The sequence below is a fragment of the Bubalus kerabau genome, chromosome 9 (genome assembly GCF_029407905.1).
Source record: "Bubalus kerabau isolate K-KA32 ecotype Philippines breed swamp buffalo chromosome 9, PCC_UOA_SB_1v2, whole genome shotgun sequence".
NCBI lineage: Eukaryota > Metazoa > Chordata > Mammalia > Artiodactyla > Bovidae > Bubalus > Bubalus kerabau.
The window spans coordinates 69,294,198-69,319,345 of record NC_073632.1 but is presented as its reverse complement, the minus strand read 5'-3'; the positions used below and the strand labels follow the sequence as shown (position 1 = coordinate 69,319,345).

At 44.2% G+C, this 25,148-nt stretch overlaps 1 long non-coding RNA gene across 1 annotated transcript in view; it reads right to left on the bottom strand.

Moving 5' to 3' along the window:
* Nucleotides 1–593: 593 nt before the first annotated feature.
* Nucleotides 594–25,148, bottom strand: part of LOC129619976 (uncharacterized) — a 29,497-nt gene continuing 4,942 nt past the window's right edge. Inside the window, exons 2-4 of the long non-coding RNA XR_008698330.1 lie at nucleotides 17,738–17,913; nucleotides 3,693–3,762; nucleotides 594–659 (exon numbers count right to left, since the gene is read on the bottom strand). This is a non-coding gene — a long non-coding RNA (uncharacterized LOC129619976). The remainder of the gene's footprint in view (nucleotides 660–3,692; nucleotides 3,763–17,737; nucleotides 17,914–25,148) is intronic.

The following is a 25,148-nucleotide window of genomic DNA, read 5'->3' as shown; positions in this document are numbered from 1 at the left end:
TCACACACCAAGTCCTGGACATGCCACATCCTTCATATCTCTTGAATCCAGGGTCTTCTCTTTCTTCAACTTCAGGTCTAGAAACAAAGATCATTTTTGTTTGTTTGTAATGTTCTCCCTCCTTCCACTTTTGTCTGACTCTCCCCTTCCCTCCAACCCCTCCTCACCCTTACGCACCCTCAAGTTGTTCTCATACCACAGCCAAAGGGCTCTTTCTGAAATCACACTGCTCCTGTGCTCAAAATCCTTCCAAAGTTACCCATAACTTTTAGGAAAAATATAAATCTCATGCTCCTTTGAGGAGGATGCACAATACCAGTGACTTGGTGCCTGTCTATATCTGCATCTGCATCTCTCAACACTGAGCTACCTGCCCAGCCTGCCTCTCCTTGATCACAGTCACGTTGATTTAGCTCTGCTACCCAAGGCAGCCATTCTGTTCTCTGGACTTATATGATTCCCCTTCCCTCTATTCAGGAATAATCAAGTCCTTCAGGTCTCCTCTAAGAGACGGCGTATGTCTCTCTCCCACCCTCTTCTGGGTTAGACTCCACAGTCAGTTTACACGTCTGTCTCCAGAAGCAAAAATTCATGTGCACAGGAGGTAGGCATCTCTGCAGTGGGCTTATACCAGAGACAACACAAGATGCTCTCTGCTCCTGAAGTCAGAGGAAAAGCAGATCACAGCTGAAACAGATCAGACCTTGACGTTTGTTGGTACATGAAATCGGGTACCTAAAACGGAAAGTACAGCTCACTCGTATGTTTCACATGCCTGGTGAGGAAAGCAAAATATTTGTCACATGGACTGAAAGCAAAGATCAGTCATGGAGACAACTCCTAGCTCTTTGTGTCAAACCAAGGCTCTTCCAACTTCTGCCAGGATCGCTGATGAGAGAAACGGTCGGTCAGTACAATAGAGTGCAACGTGAGGATCAGAGGGTCTGGGACATGTCCTCACCAACGTGGGAAACCCACTGTTCATTGCTTGTTTGTTAGTTTTTAATTAGCAACAACTTAAAGAATAAGCTGTTTCGTTTTAGGGTTATCATTTCCAGCAGTACAATGATTACTCATGGTCCAGAGAGAGCTTTGGGGATGATTTAAAAGAATAGCATTGAAATATGTATATTACCATATGTAAAACAGATGACCAGTACAAGTTCGATGCATGAAGCAGGGCACTCAAAGCCAGTGCTCCTGGACAACCCAGAGGCATAGGGTGGGGAGGGAGGGGGAGGGGCATTCAGGATGGGGGTATACATGTGTACCCGTAGCCAATTCATGTTGATGTATGGCAAAAAACACCACAATATTGTAAAGTAATGAGCCTCCAATTAAAATAAATAATTTTTTTAATCTGTAGCCTAGACCTCATCCTAGAATTTTTTTTAAAAAAAAATCAAACCATTCAATTAATAATGAATATTTTCCAAAGATTTTCCAGTCACATTTAATTCATATCAATTCTCTGTATAGCAAGAATAGAAGTTTTAACAAAGAATTTGATGAAAGAGGGGAAGGGAACGTTAAATTGAGGAAACTATGTTCTACAACTTATTTTTCTTCATGTTGGGAAAATATTTCGATCATTTTATTAGTGGGAAACCTTTGTTTTACAGTAGGACATTTGAGAATGACATATCTAATTTGCCTATTGATTTTATCTTATAGCATTAATCTCGCCCTTTGGGGAAGTTCTGGTCTACTTATCTCTTATTAGTGTCTTTCATTCACTTAAGATCCATAAAATCCCTTGTAATGATCTTGCCAACTGTGAAACTTCGCTGATAACCCACATGGGCATCTCCAGTCTTGAAATCATTTTCTCCTACTTTAAGGGAGTCATGTCTCCTTGACAAGGCTTTATAATTATGGTGATAACTCTATTTTTCTTTATTTGCAGAGGTCATTTTCCCCTCAAGCCCTTCATTTCTCTGGAGCTGAGGATCAACAAAACTATCCTTATTTTAACATGTTTAGAAGTTTTTTCTTTTCTTCTTAATAACTTGTATGTGTCCTTTGAAGTTGTTAATACTATGATGACTGAGTGAGTGAACTGAATATTGTGACAAGAGTATATCTGCTGAGTGGAATGCTGGGCCTCCTATGAGATCAGAGGGCTTTCTCCCATGCAGTCAGTCAGTTCGGTCGTTCAGGCATGTCCGACTCTTTGCGACCCCATGGACTGCAGCATGCCAGGCTTCCCTGTCCATCACCAACTCCCAGAGCTTGCTCCAACTCATGTCCATCAAGTTGGTGATGCCATCCAACCATCTCATCCTCTGTCGTCCCCTTCTCCTCCTGCCTTCAATCTTATTCACCATCAGGGTCTTTTCTAATGAGTCAGTTCTTCACATCAGGTGGCCAAAGTATTAGAGCTTCAGCTTCAGCATAAGTCGTTCCAATGAATACTCAGGACTGATTGACTGGTTTGATCTTCTTGCAGTCCAAGGGACTCTTAAGAGTCTTCTCCAACACCACAGTTCAGAAGCATCAATTCTTCGTTGCTCAGCTTTCTTTATGGTCCAGCTCTCACATCCATACATGACTACTGGATAGAGTGTTTATTGAGTACCTACAGTCTGAAAAGAATTCTGAGGGACATTATTTATAGGAGTTACCAAGACGTCTTACAAAGCCCTCAACTACAACCACACACTTATTCTCCTAACTCTTCTAGTTCTTCACATACTCTTATTGTTCACAGATTCTGTCTTGTGTATATTTTCTTTGTGTTAGTTCTCTCTTGACAAGTTAGCTCTGGTGGAGCGTTACTGAATTACGACATTGATCATCTCAGTTCTTCATGAGTCAGTGCCTTGAAGAACTACCACTTCTTGAGGACTTTGCCACTTTTATGGATTTTTTTTTTTTGCATTAAGCATAATTTGAATTGCAAATGTCAGTTATGTTGGGACAGGATGGTGTACAGTGCTGAGTATTCACTAGACTAGCTGAACACTGATGCTGGTAAAGGCTCTGTAAGCTTAAGTCCTAGAGAAACATAGAGTGTATTATTCTACCCAGAGGCAGGAGCTTGACCACAGTTCTTTCCAAGAAAAAAAAAAAAATCTTTGTTTAAATTGTGAATTGTATTGCTGCTTACACTACGAGTTCCAAAGCTGATTGACTTGATGGCACTTTGGTTGAACTCTGAGGCTCTGGAGTTCAAATTTTAATTCCACTTCTTGCCTGTTATATGACACTCACTTTCTAAGTCTCAGTTTCCTCACCTGTATAATAGGGGTGATCCTGGAATCCAACTTAGAGGGCTGCTGTGGGGAGTAAATGAGACAATCCATGTGAAGCATTTGATATTCTACCTATAATGAATTAAAGACTTAATAAATAATAATTACTCCTACATCTGTCTCCAATACTGGCATTTAATACATGAAAGTTACCTCATTTTTCAGAAGTGTTTCATTATAGTTTATGAATTTGGCCTCATCAACTCTTCTCATGATGTATTCATATCTCTGATCAGGAAGAAATTTTGACCAACCAAGCTTTGAGGACATAAATGTGAAAAAAAGTAAATTTATTTCATCTTGATTGTGAGCATTGGCTAATGTTTGGTCACTGGTCACATATATCCTTAAATGAATTTGAATAGTACTCCAAACAAAAACAGAAATATTCGTTGCTTAATAAATGCTATTTCATAAATCATTAGAAAAGTAACTTACCATAGTTATATAGTGAGATGGAGGAAAATTCCAGCATTTCTGGTTTACTTATAAGACTTTAGATACAAATCTGAAAAAAAGCATGACTTTCAAAACTCACAAGCAAAACAAAATAATGATAATACTTAGCGTTTAGAATTTAGACTCAAAAGCTTTCATACAATTTACAATTTAAAAAATCAACACTATTGTACAGAGAGATAATATCCTTATAAAACCATAACAGTAAAATTAAATGGCCAATATAAATTCCGAGAACAGCCAAAGAGAAAATGAAATGCAATGAAAATTTGTATTATTGGGTTTTCTCATTCAGAGCAAAGCTGTTCAGTTTCTGCAATATTTGAAGCTCTGAGAAAGTTTTTCACACCACTGTTTTATCGTTGAAATATGCAAAGTGCATCTGACAAATCCTGAGGAGACTGAGAAGGCAAAAGTGAGTTTACTGTGAGATAGAATCCCCCTCCCAATCAAGTCACTAATCCTGGGGTTTTATGAAGGTTTCAGTGCCTGAAAAGGAGTTCAACATCGTGTTTCTCTGAAGTCCCTAAAGCAAGTCTGAGGTAAGTCACTGAACCGTCTGTGTGTGATTCTAGGGACAGAGCCTCTCAGAGAGCAACACAGATGTAGATAAAGAACTTTATCCCCCAGTAGAGTTTGAAAAAGAAGACCTGATGTTTGAAGACACTAAGAAGATTAAAGCTTAACTTTTTTTTTTAAGCTTCAAAACAGAATCATCCAGATGGTCCTTATTTCGAGTAGAGAGTTCGTTGGTTTTAAATGTATAAGATAAGAAATCCTTCGACTCCCAGAGCGTGACTCTCACCAAACGTGACTTTTATTTTCACTTCCTGGTCTAAGCTCTTGTCTGTGGCCCCCAGTGCAGAGTGAAGCCTCAAAGACATTCCACGCTGAATCGCATGTTGTCAGGAAGAAGAGATGTGGCACCGGAGGAGGCTGACATGGTCAGCAGTTGTCAGCAAGTGTCAGTGGGATTCAATCAGCAGCTACTGCCAAGCTCAGGTCTGAAAAATAAACCTCATCACCACTCCCACCAATTTACTCAGAGCTTATGGGTGCTGCGGGAAGGATCGGGGAAAGGGATAGTTAGGGAGTTTGGGATGGGCATGTACACACTGCTTTATTTAGAATGGATAACCAACAAGGGCCTACTGTATAGCACATGGAACTCTACTCAAGGTTATGCGGCCACCCGGATGGTAGGGGAGTTTGGGGGAGAATGCGGTGGTGGGGAAGAATGGATACATGTGTATGCATGACTGAGTCCCTTCACTGTTCACCTGAGGCTATCACAACATTGTTTGTTAATTGGCTATACCTTAATACAAAATAAATGTTAAAAAATCTTACTCTTTGTTCTCTTTGCTGATTATATAGACCAGAATGGAGGGAAATGTCTTGTTTTATCTATGTCTACACAGGACAAGGTTTAACAACCAAGCTTTCTATGCATTTGAGATGGGACTTCTACCCAAGGAAGTGATTTCAGGTACAGGAAAGAACAAAAGGAAGGTTGAATGTGGAAGGGGATTTCACCAAAATTTCATTCACTTAGGGTCTAATGGAATGGGCTTCCTCGGTGGCTCAGATAGTAAAAGATCTGCCTGCCAATGCAGGGGACACAAGAGACGTGAGTTTGATCCCTCAGTTTGAAAGATCCCCTGGAGAAGGAAATGGCAATCCACTCCATTATTCTTGCTTGGAGAATTCTATGGACAGAGGAGCCTGGCAGGCTATATAGTCCATGGGGTCGCAAACAGTGGAACACAACTGGGCGACTAACACATTCACTTTAACTTAGGGTCTAATTAAACATGGTGACTGGAGATTTCCCTGGCAGTCCAGAGGTTGACTTTGCCATTCAATGCAGGAGGTGCAGGTTCGATCCCTGGTCAGAGAGCTAAGATGCCACATGCCTCACAGCCAAAAAAACCAAAACGTAAAGCAGAAGCAATATTGTAACAAATTCAAATTCAATAAAGACTTTAAAAATGGTCCATATTTTTAAAAAAATCAAACATGGTGACTATAGTCGATAACATCAATCAAACAATTTTTTTTAAGACTTCATTCAGGTCTATTCTCAGAGCAGACCACCCCACATAAGATAGCCCTGTCCATCATCCTCTTCTCTTGTCCTACTTCGTTTGTCTCTGTAGCACTTATCACTCTGCAAAGTTGTATCATGTAATTATTTGTCTATTGATTTTTCTTTTGGTCCATTCATCAGTGTTTCCCTGCTTACTGCCTCTTGTAGGCCTAATTCCAGGCACTGAGACCACTGTACTGAGTAGAACAGACCAAGTACCTGCTCTGATGGAACTTAGATCCCAATTAGGAGAAAGATTGACAATGAGTAAATAAGCAAATAAATAGACAGTCTGTCAGGAAATGATAAACGCTCTAGAGAAAAAATAATGTGCTAAACAAGGAGAGCGCCTGACAGCATGTAGTGAGTAGCAATTCAGACAGAATCAGCAAGAGGCCTCACTGAAAAGATAGCATTTGAACAGAGCTACTGGAAGCCAGTAGAGAAGGAAATGGCAACCGCCTCCAGTGTTCTTGCCTAGGAAATCCCATGGACAGAGGAGCCTGGAAGGCTACAGTCCACGGGATCACAGAGAGTCAGACACCGCTTAGTGACCAAACCACCGTCTCTATCGCCACCACCACTAGACGTGAGGGAGGGAGACACCGTGACTCTCTGGGAGGGGAGAGAATTCCAAGCAGAGGGAACAACAGGTGCAGAGGCCCTGAGGTAGGAATGTGCTTAGTGTTCAAGGAGCCCAAGAAAACAGTGAGCAGGAAAGAGGAGGCAGCCAGAGGGTGATGAATGATGAGATCAGAGAGACACAGGCATCAGATCATACAAGGACTTGGTTTTTAACTCTGAGTGAAAAGGGAAATCATTGGTATAGGACTCCAAGATAAAATATAGGGCACACAGAAAATTTGAATTTCAGGTGGACAATGATTTTTTTTTCTAGTGTAAGTATATTCCAAATATTGCATGAGTTATATTTTCAAGTATTTATAGTTTATTTAAAACTGGAATTTGATTGGTTATCCTTTATTTTTATTGGTTAAATCTGGCAACCCGATGTTGGATGGTTTTGAGCAGAGGACTGACATAGTCTGATAAGTTTTAAACAGGATTTCTCTGGTTGCTGAGGTGAAAATACACAACAGGGACAAAAGTGGAAGCAGGGGGCCTTTTTAGGGGCTATTGGATAATTTGAGAAGATGAGGCTTTTCCCCAATGTCAAAGGAATGAACCAACAAGTGAATGGATAGATGAGTGGTACTTGAGCTTGACTAGAGGGTAGGGCAAATTGAAGGGAGCCATGGAGGTCATGTTGGCAATGTCTAGAGGGACCAAGTCAGAGTGGGGAGCTTTCAGTGTCAGGCAGGGGATTCCTGGTGGCTCAGATGGTAAAGAATCCACCTACAATTTGGGAGACCTGGGTTCGATCCCTGGGTTGGGAAGATTCCCTGGAGGAGGGCATGGCAACCCATTCCAGTATTCTTGCCTGGAGAATCCCCATGGACAGAGCACCCTGGTGAGCTAGTTGTTGGGGTTGCAAAGAGTCAGACATGATTAGGTGACTAAGCACACAAAGGATTTCAACTTCACATTTTAAGAAATGGGAAAACCCCTAGAGGCTTTGGAATGGGTGAATGAGCTGGGTTTTAGGTCACGCTGCTACCATTGCAATGAGGAAGGGAGAAATGTTATAGGACTCTTCCACTTCTGGTGTAGAGATGCTGAAGGCATGAACTAGGGTGGGGCCTGTGGGGTTTCCATTCATTTAGGGACCTAGGCTCTCCCATGTTGTGTCTCTGTCATCCCTGTGTTAGTGCCAGATGCAAGATGGAAGCTGCGTCATGGCCACATCGTATTCCAGTCCACGAGGAGAAGGGATGGTGGAGGAACAGATGCCGAATGTCATATGGCCACGACACAGAGGTGTGATGCACGCTCACCTCCACTTCACTCCAAACCAGCCCAGTGGCCACCCCAGACTCCAAGGCAAGTGTGCCTCTAGCCTGGGGGTTCTACTCCCTAGACCTCCCATTTCTTTGGATAAGTCATTGACTTCAGGGTTTACCATCTCCCTCCCCTCACAGCTCAGTTGGTAAAGAATCTGCCTGCAACCCAGGAGACCAGGGTTCGATCCCTGGGTCAGGAAGATCCCCTAAAGAAGGAAATGGCAACCCATTCCAGTATTCTTGCCTGGAGAATCCTATGGACAGAGGAGCCTGGCAGGCTATAGTCCATGGGGTTGCAAGATTTAGACATGACTTGCAGACTAAACCACCACCACCATACCCAGAATAGAATAATAAAGTCCACTTAGCTACACAATACTGGGCTATAACTGAATATCAGTGAAAAATGTGGTCCTTCTTGGACAATGTGATTCCCAAGAAGCAACTCCTGTGTATGGATGCTTCTCAACCATGCTTCATGCACTTGTTTTGCCCAAAGTTTTCACTTTCATCCCAGGTTCAAAGGATTTGTTAACAAAATAAGCCACTCATTATATACAAATAAATAATACCAATATTAATTAGAGAATTACCTACAGTACTTTCAATATCCTAACATTAAAAGAAAAAAGAAATAGAAACAGCAGAGGATACATCACCAAATTGGGTTTTTGACCAACATCCAGGCTCAAACAGGACTGGGAAGTCTCATGACGCAGCACATCTGGAGTCCCAACTGGGAAAAAGTCCCAGGCAGTGCATCAGCTCCATGGGTGAGACTTCAAAAATTGCAGTTCTGGGTTCCCACTTATAATCCCACAAACTGATATCATCATCAACCTGTGAGCAAATTGCACCTCTGGTTTCATGCTAATGCTGTTTGTTTTGTCATGGAAACTGGGAATGTTGTTAAACCTGGGGCTTGGTTGGCCAGACCCCCTCCAGGGGCTCAACAATTTCAGGATTTATCCCCTGTTTTATCTATGGTGCTGAAAGTCTTGCACTCACAGCAGGGAGTCAGGGCACTCACAGTCAGGGCAGTGTCCAGGCAGGTTAGAAGCAAGGTCAGGGACTCACTCTGCTTTGTCTCTGAAGCCTAAACAAGACTCTTTGTTTAATTTCCCTATCAGGGCTTTTCCTGCCTGTTCTAGGAGATGAAGGAGTTGAGTTCTGTCCACCTAGCAGCCATGATTGGGAGCCAGGTCATAGCCTTCCTTGGTGCACAGTAGATGCTTAAGAGTTTCAACAATGAATGAATAACTGGGTGAATGGGTGGATGGGTGGATGAATGGACTGATGGATCAATTGATCAACAGATAAATGGATGGAATCAATCCTCTTCACAGTCTAACACTCTTTCCTGTAAGCTAGGCCAGAGGACCACACCTGTTTCAAAGCAGGCTATCCATCAGCAGGAACATTCTGGGGACTGACCAGCAAGAAGCAGCACCTACATGGAGAAATCACGGCTGAGAATAGCACTTTGTTTAATATCCTTGTTCTCTGTTTTCTTTGCTGTGATGAGTCTTGCTAGAAAGATGACAGTCAGAGTCATCTTTCTAGCAAGACTCATCACAGCAAAGAATGATCTCTCTAAAATCTGAAAGTTTCCCCCAAATCCCCGTCTCTGAAGTTTCTGCAGCCTGACGTTGGCTATATTCCTGGGATTTACGTCAAAGCAGGAGAACAAGTGTCGGTGTGTGCTCCACGGTTGTAGCGGGTGTCTCTCTGCAAGGGCAGGCCCTGGGAAGAGGCAGGTCTTCATATCTGCTGGCACCGCTGGGACTCAGCCCTGACCAGGCAGCAAGTCGGTCCCGGCAGACAGGAGCAGAGGAGCGTTCTACGGACCACACACTAGGATGCTCCAGGCGGCAGCTAGAGCAAGCCAGCCTGCAAACTCACAGCAGCCCAGGCTCCATGAACAAGTTAGGTGCTTCAGTTTCCCCTCGCATATAGAGGAAAGCGAAACTGTTAGTCACTTAGTCATGTCCAACTCTTTGCGACCCCACGGACTATAGCCCACAAACGTCCTCTGTCCTTGGGATTAATTAGTGGGCTTCCCTCATAGCTCAGTTGGTAAAGAATCTGCCTGCAATGCAGGAGACCCAGGTTTGATTCCTGGATCAGAAAGATCCCCTGGAGAAGGAAATGGCAACCCTCTCCAGTATTCTTGCCTGGAGAATCCCATGGACAGAGGAGCCTGGCAAGCTACAGTCCGTGCAGTCTCAAGAGTCAGACATGACTTAGTGACTAAACGACTACCACCATGGACAGATTAAGGAGATTCCTATGGGATTAAGGAGAATCCCATGGACAGATTAAGGAGATTCCCATGAGATCAAGGGGATTTCCTATGGGGTTAAGGAGAATCCCATGGACAGAGGATCTCGGCAGGCTAAAGTCCATGGGATCACAAAGTCAGACAGGACTGAGTGACTAACACTAGAAAGTCAGGTACCAATTCATCACATCAAGTTGCTTTGAGGAAAATGAATACATAAGTAAAATCTGTGTCAGCATCATCTAGGAGACATTGGACTTGTATGGCTCTTCCCAGGTTGCTGCCGAAGTCAGTCTTCAGCCTTTGGTTCTCTCTCTACAACCCCACCATTTACATCACTAGTCTTTCGAAACAGCTCAGGCCCCTGGAGAAAAATAATCTCCTTTTCTGAGTTACCATCCGAAGAAGTTCCTGGAATGTGCAGTGTGAGGCAGGACCATGAAACAGCTCTAAAATCATGGGTCTGCACTCTTGGTAGTGTCCTTTGACAGAATTTTAAAAAACCTCTTTCTTACAAGAGGACTTATCCTAGTCAGCAGGTTAGATACCTAAGGAATAAAGGAGACACTTTTCCATGGAAATACTCTTATCCTCCTGAGTAACTCCCTCCAGGGTGGAGATCAAATTCCAAAGGGTTACAAAGTGAAGGTAGGATCACCTTGCACTTGGGCTCACTCTTCTGTCTGCCCTGAGTTGAAAGGGAAGGATATTATTTTTTTTTTCTAGACTGTTTCTGAAATCTGGTGATTACAAAAAATGACAGCCCTCTGCTCCCTCCTTCAGGAAAGGATGCCTACAGGGTTTGGCAAAGGTCACAGTGAGGATGGACTCGATAGGATACCTTGCCTTTGGCCAGATGCTTGAGACAGAGGGAGAGAGACAGACACAGACAGAGAGAGAATCCCTTAAGCACAGTTAACAGAGAGCTTTCATCCAACCAGCCATCCTAGATCCATCAGAAGTTATTCCTATGCCAGTCTAAGGTGAACTGGTTGTTCATCTGACTGATTTCCAGTGAATTAACAGGCGCTTTCCATTCAAACCCCTGTGCATTACCCTGGCCTCCTGTCCCATCCAAGTCCAAGCACAGATCCTACCGTGGTATGAATGCCTCTTCACTTCCCTCATGCAACGGACTGTGAGTCCCTCAAGGGCAGGCCCCCTTCCCACCCACCCCCATCCCCCGTTTCCACTTTGTGCCTCCAGCACCCAGCACAATAGCCCTCTGATGATTAGGGTGACCTTAAAATTTATCATTTAACCCAGGAAACACTGGCGGTGGGAGTAGGGCTAACTTGATGGGAGAGTTGGAAAAACAACATAAACCCGAACTGTCTTGAGCACTAGGAGTCATGATCACTCTATTTGTAGTAGACGATTAAATGTTGGTGGGATTACTAAAGTCACTTAAAAAACGTTCATTCAAAAAATTAATAAAATAATAATTTTTTAAAATTTTGTTTAAAACTAGGGAATTCCCTAGTGGTTTCCCTAATTTTGATTTAAAATTAAGAAGAAAAAAAAAAATTCCCTGGTGGTTTCAGGCTTCTCTGATAGCTCAGTTGGTAAAGAATCCACCTGCAATGCAGGAGACCCCAGTTCGATTCCTTGGCCAGGAAGATCCACTGGAGAAGGGATAGGCTACCCACTCCAGTGTTCTTGGGCTTCCCTGTGGCTCAGCTGGTAAAGAATTTGCCCACAATGAGGGAGACCTGGGTTTGATCCCTGGGTTGGTAAGATCCCCTGGAGAAGGGAAAGGCTACTTACTCCAGTATTCTGGCCTGGAGAATTCCATGGACTGTATAGTCCATGGGGTTGCAAACATTTGGACACGACTGAGTGACTTTGACTTCACTTCACTTGTGATTTCAATGGTTAGGACTCTGCTCCCTCACTGCCAGGGTTCGATCTCTGGCTGGGGAACTAAGATACCACAAGCCTCATGGCATGGCTAAAAAAGAAAGTAAAAATTTAGAAAGGAAAACGAAGGACTTCCCTGTGGTACAGTTAATGACAGTCTGTCTGTATATGCAGGGGGCACAGTTGCAACCCCTGGTTTAGGAATATTCACAAGTGTCCCTCATGCAACAATTGCTGAAGAGTAACTGGGCCCAGAGTCAGTGCTCTGTAAGAAACCCAAGCACTGCAACTAGAGAGTGGTCCCCACTCTGCAACTAGAGAAAGCCCACGCACAGCTGCAAAGACTCAGCACAGCCAAAAATAGATAAATTATTTTTTTAAGTAAAATAAAAACTTTGACAGGATTGGCCCATTTCCTGTCAATTGTATGGTTTGGGTGGCTCTCAGTTGAGACAGGGCTTTCCGTGACAAACCTGGATAATAGGAATCACCCCACTGAGTGCCCCAAGTACACAGATAGGCTGTTGGTATAGCGCCCAGCACAGAGCAAGACCTCAGAATACCTGCTTCCCTGCTGAAGCAAATTAACACACTTGGTTAACTCGTTCATGTGGTTGAGGTCAAAGATGGTGTCATGGATTGAACTGTGTCTCCTAAAAAGATAAGTTCAAGTCCTAACTCCCTTTAACTGGGAAAATGACTTTATTTAGAAATAGGATGATAGGGTCTTTGAGGAAGTACTCAAGGTGAGATGAGGTTATACTGGATTAGGGTGGAGCTCGAATCCAATGACTGACATCCATATAAGAAGAGGAAAATTTGGACCCTGACACTGACCCAGAGGAAAAATCTATGTGAAGACCTAAGCAGAGGTTGGAATAATGTATCTATATTGATGCAAGCCAAAGAATGCAGGTGATGGCCAGCAACCAGTACAAGTTAGGAGAGAGGCACGGATCAGATTACTCCCCAGACTTTCTAATAGGAACCAATAAGATGATGACATCTTCATTTTTTATTTCCCACCTCCAAATTGTGAAAGACTAGGTTTCTATTGTCAACCACCCAGCTTGTGGCAATTTTTGGCCTAGGAAACTAATACAGATGGCACATGTTCCTTGTGAATGAGAATAAAAATGGTAGTACAGACATCACCTGGCAGGCACAATTCTTCACTCTCACCACTGCCGGCCTCTGCAGCCGCCTTTCCCGCTACACTCCTCTGGGCTGCATCTGCTCCAGCCATGTGGACTTACTCATGGTTCAAGAACACGCTTTGCCATCTCTTAATTCTGTGCCTTTGCACATGCTGTTCCCTCTGCACTTGTCTTTCAGATTCTCAGTTGATAGCTAACTCTGAAATGGAGCAGGATCCTATGGTCCTTTCCCAGCCATGTCCTCCACCTGCCTTTTGTCTGTGGAAAAACTTTAACCAAAGAATAAGTTTCATCAGAGAAGTAAGAAAATATAAGAGCAAAGGAAGACAGTCAAACAGGGCAAAACAATAATAGTTTAGTCAGTAAGCAAAGTCAAGCACCTTTAGCTCCTTCTCAAGGGCTGTGGATAATATTCTGATAATATTTGAGCTCTGTACATACTGAATATTTGAGTTCTGTAGATACTGAAACCCCCATCAGGTGGAAGAAGTTAACTACATGAGGACCAGACTGAAGCCATGACATAAGCAGCCACAATTTCCAGAACTGGCCTCAAGAAAATGGGAACAAACTTACCCTGGTACTGAAGATTAACTGTAGGTAAAGCAATCAAGAGGATGTTGGTCAGACCACTGCATGAACAATTTCAAGATGACTTTCAGAGCTGACTGTGCCATTTCTGCATGGAGCCACTTCCTTCTGTCTATAAAAGCTCTTGCCCCCAGTTTCAGTGGGGAGAGTCAGCCTTTGGACAGGTGTCCACCCTCCATCCCCACCCTCAGTTGCCTGAATCCAAAACAAAGCAAACATTCTTTTCCACCAACTTGCCTCTTTATTAGCTTTGGAGCTGCAAGCAGACAGACCCCACTTTTGGTTACAACTCCCCAGAAACCATCTATAAGCCTCTCAGGGGCAGTTAAAGCTCCCTCTGTGAAGTCTACAGAATGTTCTCCTTTCTCTCCCGGTGTGCTTTGCCACAATCTCTATTCTTGTCTATTTACTCCTTTGAGTCTTGAGTGCTTCCAGGACCTGTGCCCTCCTCCCCTCTGAATCTGGGGTGCCTAGTAGGGTGCTAGGCACAAAGTAGAGACACCATAAAAATTCAAATGTTAGAAAGCCCAGAGTGCCATTTTTTGAGGGAAGCTAAGGCTAGCAAGGTAGGTTTGAGCCAGATTGGGAAGGGTCTGAGATGCCAAGAAGAGAAGTTTGGACCTTCTCTGGCAGACTTCGAAGAGCCTGTGGAAGTTTCTTATCTGTGGCCTTAAAAGACATGTGCTGTGGAACAATGGATCCCACAGTAGTGGAGAAGACAGAAAGATCCCACAGTAGTGGAGAAGACAGACAGATCCCACAGTAGTGGAGGCATCCACAGGCTCAGCCGGGAGGTACTTGTGTCCAGGTGAGAGGCGGCAAGTGAATGAACTAGAATGGAGCTGGTCCAGACTGACTCTGGAGGTGTGTCTGAGATCCAATCAGGAGTCTTCATGGCCAAAGTGTTGGGCAAAATAATGGACAAAAGAAACCCCAGAGAACTCTGGGGTTTCTGGTCTATGAATATAGTAGGTGATAGTGTCATTTATCTGAGGGGATCACTCAGAAGAAGAGCATGTTTGGGTGACAGACTAAGGGCATTCAGAAAGTGAATTCTGTTTTGGACATGCCTGGAGATTGCAGAAGGATGTTGTATAAGTGATTCTGGAGCTGAAGGAGAGAGCTGGTTGGGGATACTGGGGGTGGTCAAAAAGTTCCTTTGGGTTTCTCTGTAATCCAGCACAGAAAAACCAGACTGAACTTTTTGGCCAACCCAATACAACAGTGGGAGGTGTCAAGAGGTACAGCTAGGGAAAGGCAGAAAGGGTGGGTGAGGTCCTCCAAAGAGAGTGTACACTGCAAAGCCAAAGTCGGCTGTCAACAGACCCCTGAAGACACTGCAGCGAGCCAGAGCCCCTCCTAAGGTGTTTTCTGCGCGCCCTTGCTCTGAACCAGCACTGGAGCTGCCCTGTCATCGTTCTGTGAGTGTCCGTCCCCAGGGCCCTCTGGGCTGTCTCAGGGACAGAGCTCCTACGAGGAATCAGTTTTTCAGTCTGCTGTCTCTCCAAATGATTTTCCCATTTGCTAATAATATTCAGGCATGAAAAACTCTGGCTCCCTAGCTCGGGGTTTCATGTGATGAAAATCCATATTCACCTTGAAAGGGAGGGTTTCAGACAACAGATCTTTATTTGATCACACTCCATTATGCCCTCAGCACCTTCTCTGCTATGAGAAGAAAGGCTCAGCCCAAGGTTTTGGAGACCATTGTTCAGGGTCCTTCAGTCCCTGGAACACAGTAACCGCAAGAAGAGACAGATTAAAAATGGATGAATGTGCTGTACTGGATGTCTTGCAGCCAAGGATATTTATGAAGAGAAAAGAGCAAAGGGGAGGGGGAAGTGTCATTGCTAATGTTTTTCTTTATAATTATTAAGTGGGGAAAATTGGTGAAGAAATTGTAGGAAAGGACAGGGTGACTGAAACAGAATTAAAGACTTGCATTAAGGAGCAAGACAAGCAGAGATGAGATGGTGCAGACAAATGGTCTTTTTAGGCTTGTGTCATGTGGAGGACAGCACACAATAAACCATGGAGGATATCAGGGTAAAAAGCAAAAAACGCTTCCACACAGGCAGCTTCGCCCAAGGCCTGGCCAGCCCTGATTTGAATGATGCGGCTGTTTGGACTAGCCGGAGGCCAGTAGCAGAGACTTAGGTAACAAAACAAAAAAGTCTCAGCTTATCTACCTTCCCTACAGAAAAGAGGAGGCTTCCGACACATTTTAAATTTTTGTGGCCATGGAGTAATTTTGTGCAGGTGCTGTGTTGTGACTGGGGCTTCCCTGGTGACTCAGTAAAGAATCTGCCCACACTGCACAAGACCCAGGTTCGATCCTGAGTCAGGAAGATCCCCTGATGAAGGGAATGGCAACCCCCTCCAGTATTCTTGCCTGGAGAATTCCATGGACAGAGGAGCCTGGTGAGCTACAGTTTGTGGGGTCACAGAGAGTTGGACATGACTGAACGACTAACATTTTCACTTTCTGTGTTGTGGTTACCACCAAAAGAAATGTGTGTTTTCTAGTAAGAAATGAATTAAAATGCCAATAAAAAAACAAAACAAAGTCATCCCCCCACCTCCAAACACACACAGACACACACTGAACCCTGAAACAAACCGATATTTTTATGATCTTGTAAGATCAATAGACTTCCCCCCTTCAAAACAAAAAGGAATGTGTAGTGAATTAAAAGCAAATCTACATACTTTCTAAAAGTACTGAACTATCATAAACTCAGAATATGAAGATGTTTTTCAAAGCAGGCCTGGAGCAAACAAAGATTGCATTTGGTTTGAGACATGCTTCATAAAATATACCATACTCCTATGCTATTGTGAGCAGACAACTAAAATTTTGTTGATTAAATCCCAATAGAAACCAGAATATATGCATCTAGGATGAGGAATTGGTTGAGTTTTACAACCTGTATTTTCTCTGAAACAGACGGGCTTTTGGCAAATTAGCTCAGTGGGTAGAGCTTACAGAGGAGCAGAGCCAAGATTAGAGCTATGATGGCTTCCAGAGCCAAGCAGTCACTGTTTTGTTTGGGACCTTGAACCAAAAGACCAACAGGAACATGAAGACTGTGTTCCCTGTGAGGTGGAGCTGATAGGAATGTCCTTTTTCAAAGCACGTAATCCAACCCGCAGCACAGAGCCTGCTGGGTTTCCCAGCAGCACAGAAGTTTGCGATGTTCACTGTTCATCAGAATCACCCAGGGGAGCTCTGTAAATCTGACGCTCAGGCCTCACCCAGAGTTCCAGACCAGTGGCTGGAGGCGGTTATGCGAACCGGGAGTCTGTGGTTCCCATGTGCCATCACCACCAGAGCCCTGCCTTTGCCCATCTGAGCTGGTGGTTGAGTCCCCTCCTTCCATTCCATTTCTTCCTGGGTCAGGGGTCGCCATCACTACCCCTGCTCCACCAAGCGTCTACAGATGGTGTGAACGCCTAGTCACACCAAAAGCTAAAAAGAGACAGACATTGTCTCTAAACAAAGAGTGATATGATCTGATATGTTAGGAACCTGACCATGCAGGCAGGATGGCAGAAGGACTGAAGAGGGAACCTGGGGGCAAGGAGTCCAGTGGGCACATGACCAAAGTCGGCTCTCAGGGCCATGGGGGCCGGGGCCGGGCAGGGACTGGAAGCATATGGGATCAAGTCTGAGATTAAACCAAGAAATGCGTTGACTATTAGAAAGGGGAAAGGGCAAGGAAAGAGTTGAGAGCAAAAATACAAAATGGGAAAATAAGGTTAAGAGTGACCAGATTAACTAACAAGAAGACCAGCTGACTGGGGGAAAGAGAAAGAGCATCCTTCTGCCTGGAGGGTTTGCCCTCCATTCTCATCCACAGTCCTGGAAGAGCTGCCATTAGATCCAGTGGTCTGGACTCCTATTGCAATAATCTGCATTTGTGTCTAGACCCTGAGCTGCTGAGGAGTGGAAACTGGTGGTGTTCATCTCTTTTTAGTCTCAGCACCCAGCACGTATGCACGAAATAGGCACGCAACACGTTTTTGCTACAAAGATGAGTGACATAATGGAACTGGAAACAACCTCACTGGGAAATCTCACTGTTGTCAAGCCAGCTTTATGACAAAGACTTCCACATAAACAGGAGCCAAAACGCCTTACTCACCTGGGCTGCAAATGGCTTACATGACACAATGATCCCAGTGACTTCCTTGGGGAGGAAGTGTTAATGAGGAAAGGTTTTCGGGCATAGGCATCATGCGTTGGTGCAGTGTGTGTTCTCCAGGGCAGGCAGTCTCTGACAAAAGCTGTTGTCCTTGGGAGGTGCCATCTTCCTGGATGCTGGGGGTGGGAAGGCTGAGACAGAGCCTGGTCTGTCATGTCTTTGTCACCGACATGGTGGGGATGGGGGTGGGGTGGGGGAGGTGGCAGGGCAAGAAGTGAACTTGACCAGCGTATCCTGGGGAAACGGGGTTACGCCCATTCGGCTCAACCACACAGAAAACTCTCTGGAGGCATGACGACGGTGCTGATAGCTCCAGAAGCAGTAATTTCTAAGTGCACGGGGAAACAGATTCTATGGTTCTGTCAGAACTGCCAGTCTTTGCTTTTAGATCTCCCTGCAACACTCGTTTCTTTTCCCCAAGCTCCCTGAAATGACACACTGAATATGGTTAATTAATCAGTCAATCAATAGCCAGTGATATTCAGACAGCTGCTAGATGCCCACCAGACAGGAAAATACCAGCATGCAAACTGGGGAGGGGGACGGGTCATCCAGACCAGGGGATGATTGACCCCAGATGTGCCTGGGGCAACGTTTAGCCAGACACTCCATCCCCACCCTCCGCACAGACACTTTCTAAGTAGCTTGATCCTTCCTGTACCAAGAAATTGATCATGTCAGTTACAGTTCTATTTTTCAAATAAAATCTCCCTGTGTGTCTTTTTATTGTGAGGGAGTTCTCTCTTCTCACCATCATCAACCCACACCATCTCCCGTGGGGGACAGGACCTCATTGCCAATTAGAAGCATGAGAGGCAGACTTCTCTGTCTTCAGTGCTGTGAAGGCTTCATTTTCACATTTCTCTTTGGCTAGAAGTGTTAACTCGCAGTTTTCAGGAGTTCAGAGTGGGTTTTCCTTTCCATCTCTATGAAAATAAGTATAAGTCTGGACTCGTTTTCCCTGCCCTGAAGATTTTCCTTTTCCATTTCTTATTTTCTTCATGCTAGAAGTTAGCAAAAATTCCATGCTTGGTAGTGTCTATGGACGACACTATTGTCGACAGCTTGGGAGAGTAAAACAGAAAGAAAGAGGAAGAAGAGAAATAGAGAACAGACCAACAGGAAAAAGGACTCATAGGCCAGAGGGAGCTGTCGAAATGCTTTTGGAAACAGCCTACTGCCTCCTGTTGTCTGCTACGGGCTTTTGTTTTCAATGTCTTGAATTCAGTCGCCACTTGATTTATTCGGCTCTCCAAGCCTGATTTTGCTTTCAAGTTACCTGATACCTGTCTAAGCACACTCTCTACCAATACATCCATTGTGGAAATGAAACCATCTTACAAGAAAGCACTACTAAAATGGAAGAGCAGAGTATAAACTATGAGACAGGAAAATATTAACATATAAATATTCAGAGCCTTATTCTCTACCCCACTTGAAAGAGTTCTGGGCTTTTTTTATGTGCATGCTGCTACTGCTGCTGCTGCTAAGTCGCTTCAGTCGTGTCCGACTCTGTGAGACCCCATAGACGGCAGCCCACCAGGCTCCTCCATCCTTGGGATTTTCCAGGCAAGAGTGCTGAAGTGGGGTGCCATGATGTGCATAGCAGAGGCCACGGGAGAAGAACCTCCAAGCCTGACCAGATTTGTTTTAGAGAGAGCAGAGAATAGATTTTTGGGTTTTGTTTTTGGCTGTACTGAGTCTCTGTTGCTGCATGTGGGGCCTCTTTCTCTAGTTGCCTGCTGCAGAGGAGTGAGGGGGCTCTTCATTGTACTGCTCAGACTGCTCGTTGTGGTTGCTTCTCTTGTGGTGGAACATGGCTCTAGGGCACACAGACAGTAATTGCATGGGCTAGAGAACAAGCATCGCTAGTTCTAGAGCATGGGCTCAGCAGTTGTGGCACATGGGCTTGGTTGTTCTGAGGCATGTGGGAATCTCCCAGACCAGGGATCAAACCCATGTCTCCTACACTGGAGGCAGATTCTCACCCACCGTGCCACCAGGAAAGTCTTCATTTCTTTTTTTAATTTTTTTTTAATAAATATTGGTTTTTTTAAAGCCTTTATTTTTTTTAATTCATTACAATATTGTTTCTGTTTTATGTTTTCATTTTTTGGCCAAGAGATATGTGGGATCTTAACTCCCCAACCAGGGATCAAACCCTCACCCACTGCACTGGAAAGCAAAGTCTTAACAATTGGACCACCAGGGAAGTCCTGAGAATAACTATTTAAAGGCATGACTAGGGGGAAAAGAGAGACTGGGGAGGAACTGCTGTATTGAGGGGGTGGAGAAAAAGAGAATGTTTAGAAATTCTCTTTGCATTATGATAATTATCTGCCTTCATCATTTTCTCAATAATGTAGTGAAGATTCCAGTTACTTTTAAGTGTTTTGGGGTAATACTCAGATTTTACTCCACACTTAGAAAGGCTCCATGTGGCAGCTTTGGTTACAGACAGATGTGACCAACAGCGTTGCAGAAACTAAGTTTGAGTAAGAGCTGGAAAGGAAGATGGTGGGTAGAGTGTTGTTTAGGTTAAAAAAAAAAAAAGTGAGGGAAGTAAGACTGTCATATGTATGTAGAAGTTAACCTCCATTTTTCTACCAGATAGGCCTTAAATACTAAACTAGCATTTATAAAGTAATGATAATCATGAAGAGCCCCAGGGCCTCAGACCTCCTCTCTGTAAAACCACCTCCTTCTTGTTTCTAAATGCTAAAAGTTAGTTTGCGGTTTCCTCTGTGGTCAAAGCAGCAGTCCCTCCCACCATTACAGGCTAATTAGAGACATCACAGCAATGAGGTCAGGACTGGGCTCCCGGAAAGGCTATTAACCACTTCACAGGAGATGAGGGACCTGCTCTCCGCCCTCTGTTAGCAGTTTCCCTGGACGTATCCATCCTCTTGGGGGTTAAGGGGAACTATGGGAGACCAGCCCCCCTCTCTGAGGATATATGAAAAACGATTAACAAATTACCATAGGTGAGAAGTCCCTTCATAGCAAAAAGCAGTGATCAGTTCCCCAAAAATAACCATTCAGGATATTTCAGAAAAGAACCGTTGGACAGTTTCTAGAAAGGTGGGCAGAGATGCTCCCTGACCTTGATCTCACAGCTCCAACCTTGTAGTTTTTTTTTTTTTTAATTAGCTTCCCTTGTAGCTCAAACAGGAAAGAGTCTGCCTGCAATGTGGGAGACCTGGGTTCGATCCCTGTGTTGGGAAGATCTCCTGGAGAAGGAAATGGCAACCCACTCCAGTATTTTTGCCTGGAAGATTCCGTGGACGGAGGAGCCTGGCTGGCTACAGTCCATGGGGCCACAAAGAATTGGACACAACTGAGCGACTAACACTTTTTTTTAATGAATTAATTAACTTGTCTGTGCTGGGTCTTAGTTGTAGCATGTGGGATCTAGTTCCCTGACCAGAAATAGAATCTGGAACCCCTGCACTGGGAGCACAGAGTCTTAGCATCTGGACCACCAAGGAAGACCCACCAACTTCCTAGTTTTGAAAGCTGCTCACCTAGGGCTGTACTTGGCCTCACAAGGACCAAAAGGCCTGCCCCGCCCCGCCCCAGGCGGACAGCAGTGGAAGCGCAAGGCTAGGTGGAGGGCTTTACCCAGAACATGCAGGCTCCAACTCGCCCACACATACACACAGTCTTGCCTCACTGCCTCAAGGAGGAGGTGGCAACTCTTCCACTCTTATTGGGCGTCGCTTTGTCAACACAGCCACGATGGTCCTGCGTGCATGCTTAGTCACTCAGTCATGTCTGACTCTTGGCAACCCCATGGACTGGATAGCCTACCAGGCTCCTCTGTCCATGGGATTCTCCCGGCAAGAACACTAGAGAGGGTTGCCATTCCCTTCTCCTGGGGATCTTCTTGACCCAGGGATCAAACCCAGGTCTCTTGCATTGCAGGCAGATTCTTTACCATCTGAGCCACCAGAGAAGCCACAGTGGCCCTACTCCCCCCCTAATCTCAGCCCCAAGAATGATATAAGGAGCTTTAAATCTTCCCTGAGGTGCAGTATCAAGTCTAGTCGCCCAGTATTCAAAATTATGAATCACCGTGATCTCTGTTAAACACTGTGGGAAAAGATACATAAATAAAAGATAGGAAACATAACCTGTGTCTCCATTAGAGCTTTTCCTATTTTCTCCATCAAATAAAACTTTTCTTTTCTCCCAGTTTTCAGCTGCCATCATTTGTAACTTTAACGATCAGAAAATCTTTCTTTTAATTGTGAAAATAATTACAAGTTACAAGTCCTTGCTCTGCCCCTGATTACTCTGGAAGAATAACCCTCTCCAAGCCTTAGTTTTCCCATCTACAAAATGAGAAGGCTGTGTATATCTTGCCAGCTAAGTAAGGTCCCATTCAGCACCAATATTCTGGAAATCCATCAGAAATGTGATTATAAGTTATACTAATTTAGCCACCAGAGAGTATAGTCCTTACAAACCTGAAGTTCCAATTATTTGTATCTAACTTGACAGAACAAAATTAAACTTGGCTTGCCAAGGGGGAAAACCATCATCTATGCTAATTCTATTTTCTCTTTTGGAGGACTTAATGGCCCATTCATTTATCAGATTTTGGTAAGGGCTTATTCAGTTCACTTCAGTTTAGTCACTCAGCTGTGTCCGACTCTTTGCAGCCCAATGGACTACAGCACACCAGGCTTCCCTGTCCCTCACCAGCTCCCGGAGCCTACTCAAACTCATGTCCATTGCATCAGTGATGCCATCCAACCATCTCATCCTCTGTTGTCCCCTTCTCCTCCCGCCTTCAATCTTTCCCAGCATCAGGGTCTTTTCAAATGAGTCCGTTCTTCACATCAGGTGAACAAAGTATTGGAGTTTCAGCTTCAGCATCAGTCCTTGCAATGAATAGTCAGGACTAATTTCCTTTAGGATAGACAGGTTGAATCTCCCTGCAGTCCAAGGGACTCTCAAGAGTCTTCTCCAACACCACAGTTCAAAAGTATCAATTCTTTGGCGCTCAGCTTTCTTTATAGTCCAACTCTCACATCCATACATGACTACTGGAAAAACTATAGCTTTGACTAGACGGACCTTTGTTGGTAATGTCTCTGCTCTTTATTATGCTGTCTAGGTTGGTCATGGCTTTTCTCCCAAGAAGCAAGCATCTTTTAATTTCATGGCTGCAGTCACCATCTGTAGTGATTTTGAAGCCCCCAAAAATAAAGTCTGTCACTGTTTCCATTGTTTCCCCATCTATTTACCATGAAGTGATGGGACCGGATGCCATGATCTTAGTTTTCTGAATGTTGAGCTTTAAGCCAACTTTTTCACTATCCTCTTTCATGTTCATCAAGAGACTCTTTATGTGCCAGGAACTCTGCCAACCACTGTTATCATCTTCACAACACATGCCCATGTTTCTAGGATTGGTGCATTGGTTGAGGTAAAGCTAGCTGCTGCAACAGATAAACACACAGCTATCAGTGGCTTGCGACAAGATGTTTGTTTCTCACTCACTTGAAGTCCCAAATGGGTGTTCCTAACTGGGGTGGAGGGAAATGTTCTTTCAAGTAATGATTCTGGGGCTAAGGCTCCTCAATCTTGGGTCTCTGCTACCTTCAGGACATGGCTTATTAGTCACAGTTCTCAACTACCTTAATCTGGCAGAGGGGTGAAAAGCATGGAGGCTTTCTTAAGGGCTACTGCTGTAAATGGTCCTCATAACTCCTGCTTGTATTCCTTTGATTCTACTCAGTCACATGATCATGTATCACTCCAGCCGGGAGGCTATTTGCCCAGGAGGAAGAGGAACAGCTTGCTCATCCCCTGTCAGTCTTTGCCTCAACAGGCATTAGTCCCATTTTGAAGATGAGAAAACTAAGGCTCAGCGAGCAAGTGGCAGCTTCAATTTTTAAACCCTAAACCCTTGACTGCAACACAAATGCCACATTCACATAAACGCAAGGGGACTATACTTGTGAATGCTGCGGTAGTGAAACCAGAAAGAGAAATTGATAAAGCAGCTTGTTGGGGAAGGAGATTAACCTTGCCTATTGGAGGACATGGGGGCTTCCCAAGCAGCTCAGGTAGGAAAGAATCCACCTGCCAATGCAGGAGACACAATTTCTATCCCTGAGTCAGGAAGATCCCCTGGAGGAGGAAATGGCAACCCACTGCACTATTCTTGCCTGGAAAAATCCCATGGACAGAGGAGCTTGGCAGGCTATAGTCCATGGGATCGCAGAGTAGGACACAACTGAACGACTTAGAACAGCATTGGAGGATGTGAGGGTCAGAGGATCAGAGAAGTTATTAATAGTAAAGCAGTAAGACCAGCCAGCCAGGCAATGGCTAAGCTGGGACTCCAAGCCCAAGTCCTCTTTCTGCTACACTGCCAGATTGCCTTACATTCCATCTTGAATGACAGAAAGGTGTTTGCAGGCCCACAAGAAGAGGCAGGGCACTGCAGGCAGATAGAATGGCATGGATAAAAGTCTTCAGGCAAGATAAAGCCTCCAGAGACAGAGCTAGTTATTTCATGTGGTCAGTTGTCTGTTTCTAAGGCAATCAAACTGTCTATAGCCAGCCCCAAAGTAGATGACATCTGTGGAATATTATTTCTTGGATAGCTCAACTGTTATATTGTCTGTCATTTTTTTATGCATAAAATTGAACTTTATGGTTCTATGATAATAAAATCCTTTCATTTATACTGTGCTCCTACCCACTAAGCTTTCACTAAGATGTACTCTTTTATGTTACAGCTATATACTTGTATTAAAGCAGTTACAGATCCATCTAATTCCACATTCAAATAACTGCCCTGATCAATTTTTATTTTCCACACTTTCCCTTTTGATCCATTATCTCATTTCTCCAAATGACTCTATGATCGTTTGCAATGGCTGGCATTTTACTCTATGTCTAGGTGCTGACCTATACATTTAATAGTTGTGCAAATCAGCCTGGCTTAATCTGTGCTATTCATCATTATTTGCAGCCTGATTAAAGTCATGAATCTCTGAAGTATAACTATGTTTTCAAGATTGTCATCTAAATTATGTAAATAACAAGCCCCATAATTAGCGCTCTTCTGATGAGCTTCCGTTCAGGTTCAAAGTATGTTCATCTATATTTATCACGTTCAAGGTGTGCTTGTCTCCCAGACAGCAAGCCTGTGCAGGAGGTGAGCCTCTCAGGTAAGAGTGATGCCAGCACCCTGACCGATACAGCCTGCCCACCATCCCTTCTCTTCCTGTCAACTCACACGCTTGCCAGTCCTCAAGGCTGGAGATTCTTTAAGGCGTGGAAATAGCTGAATCCTTATTTCTCCTAACAACTTTTCAGGATCTTGAGGTTG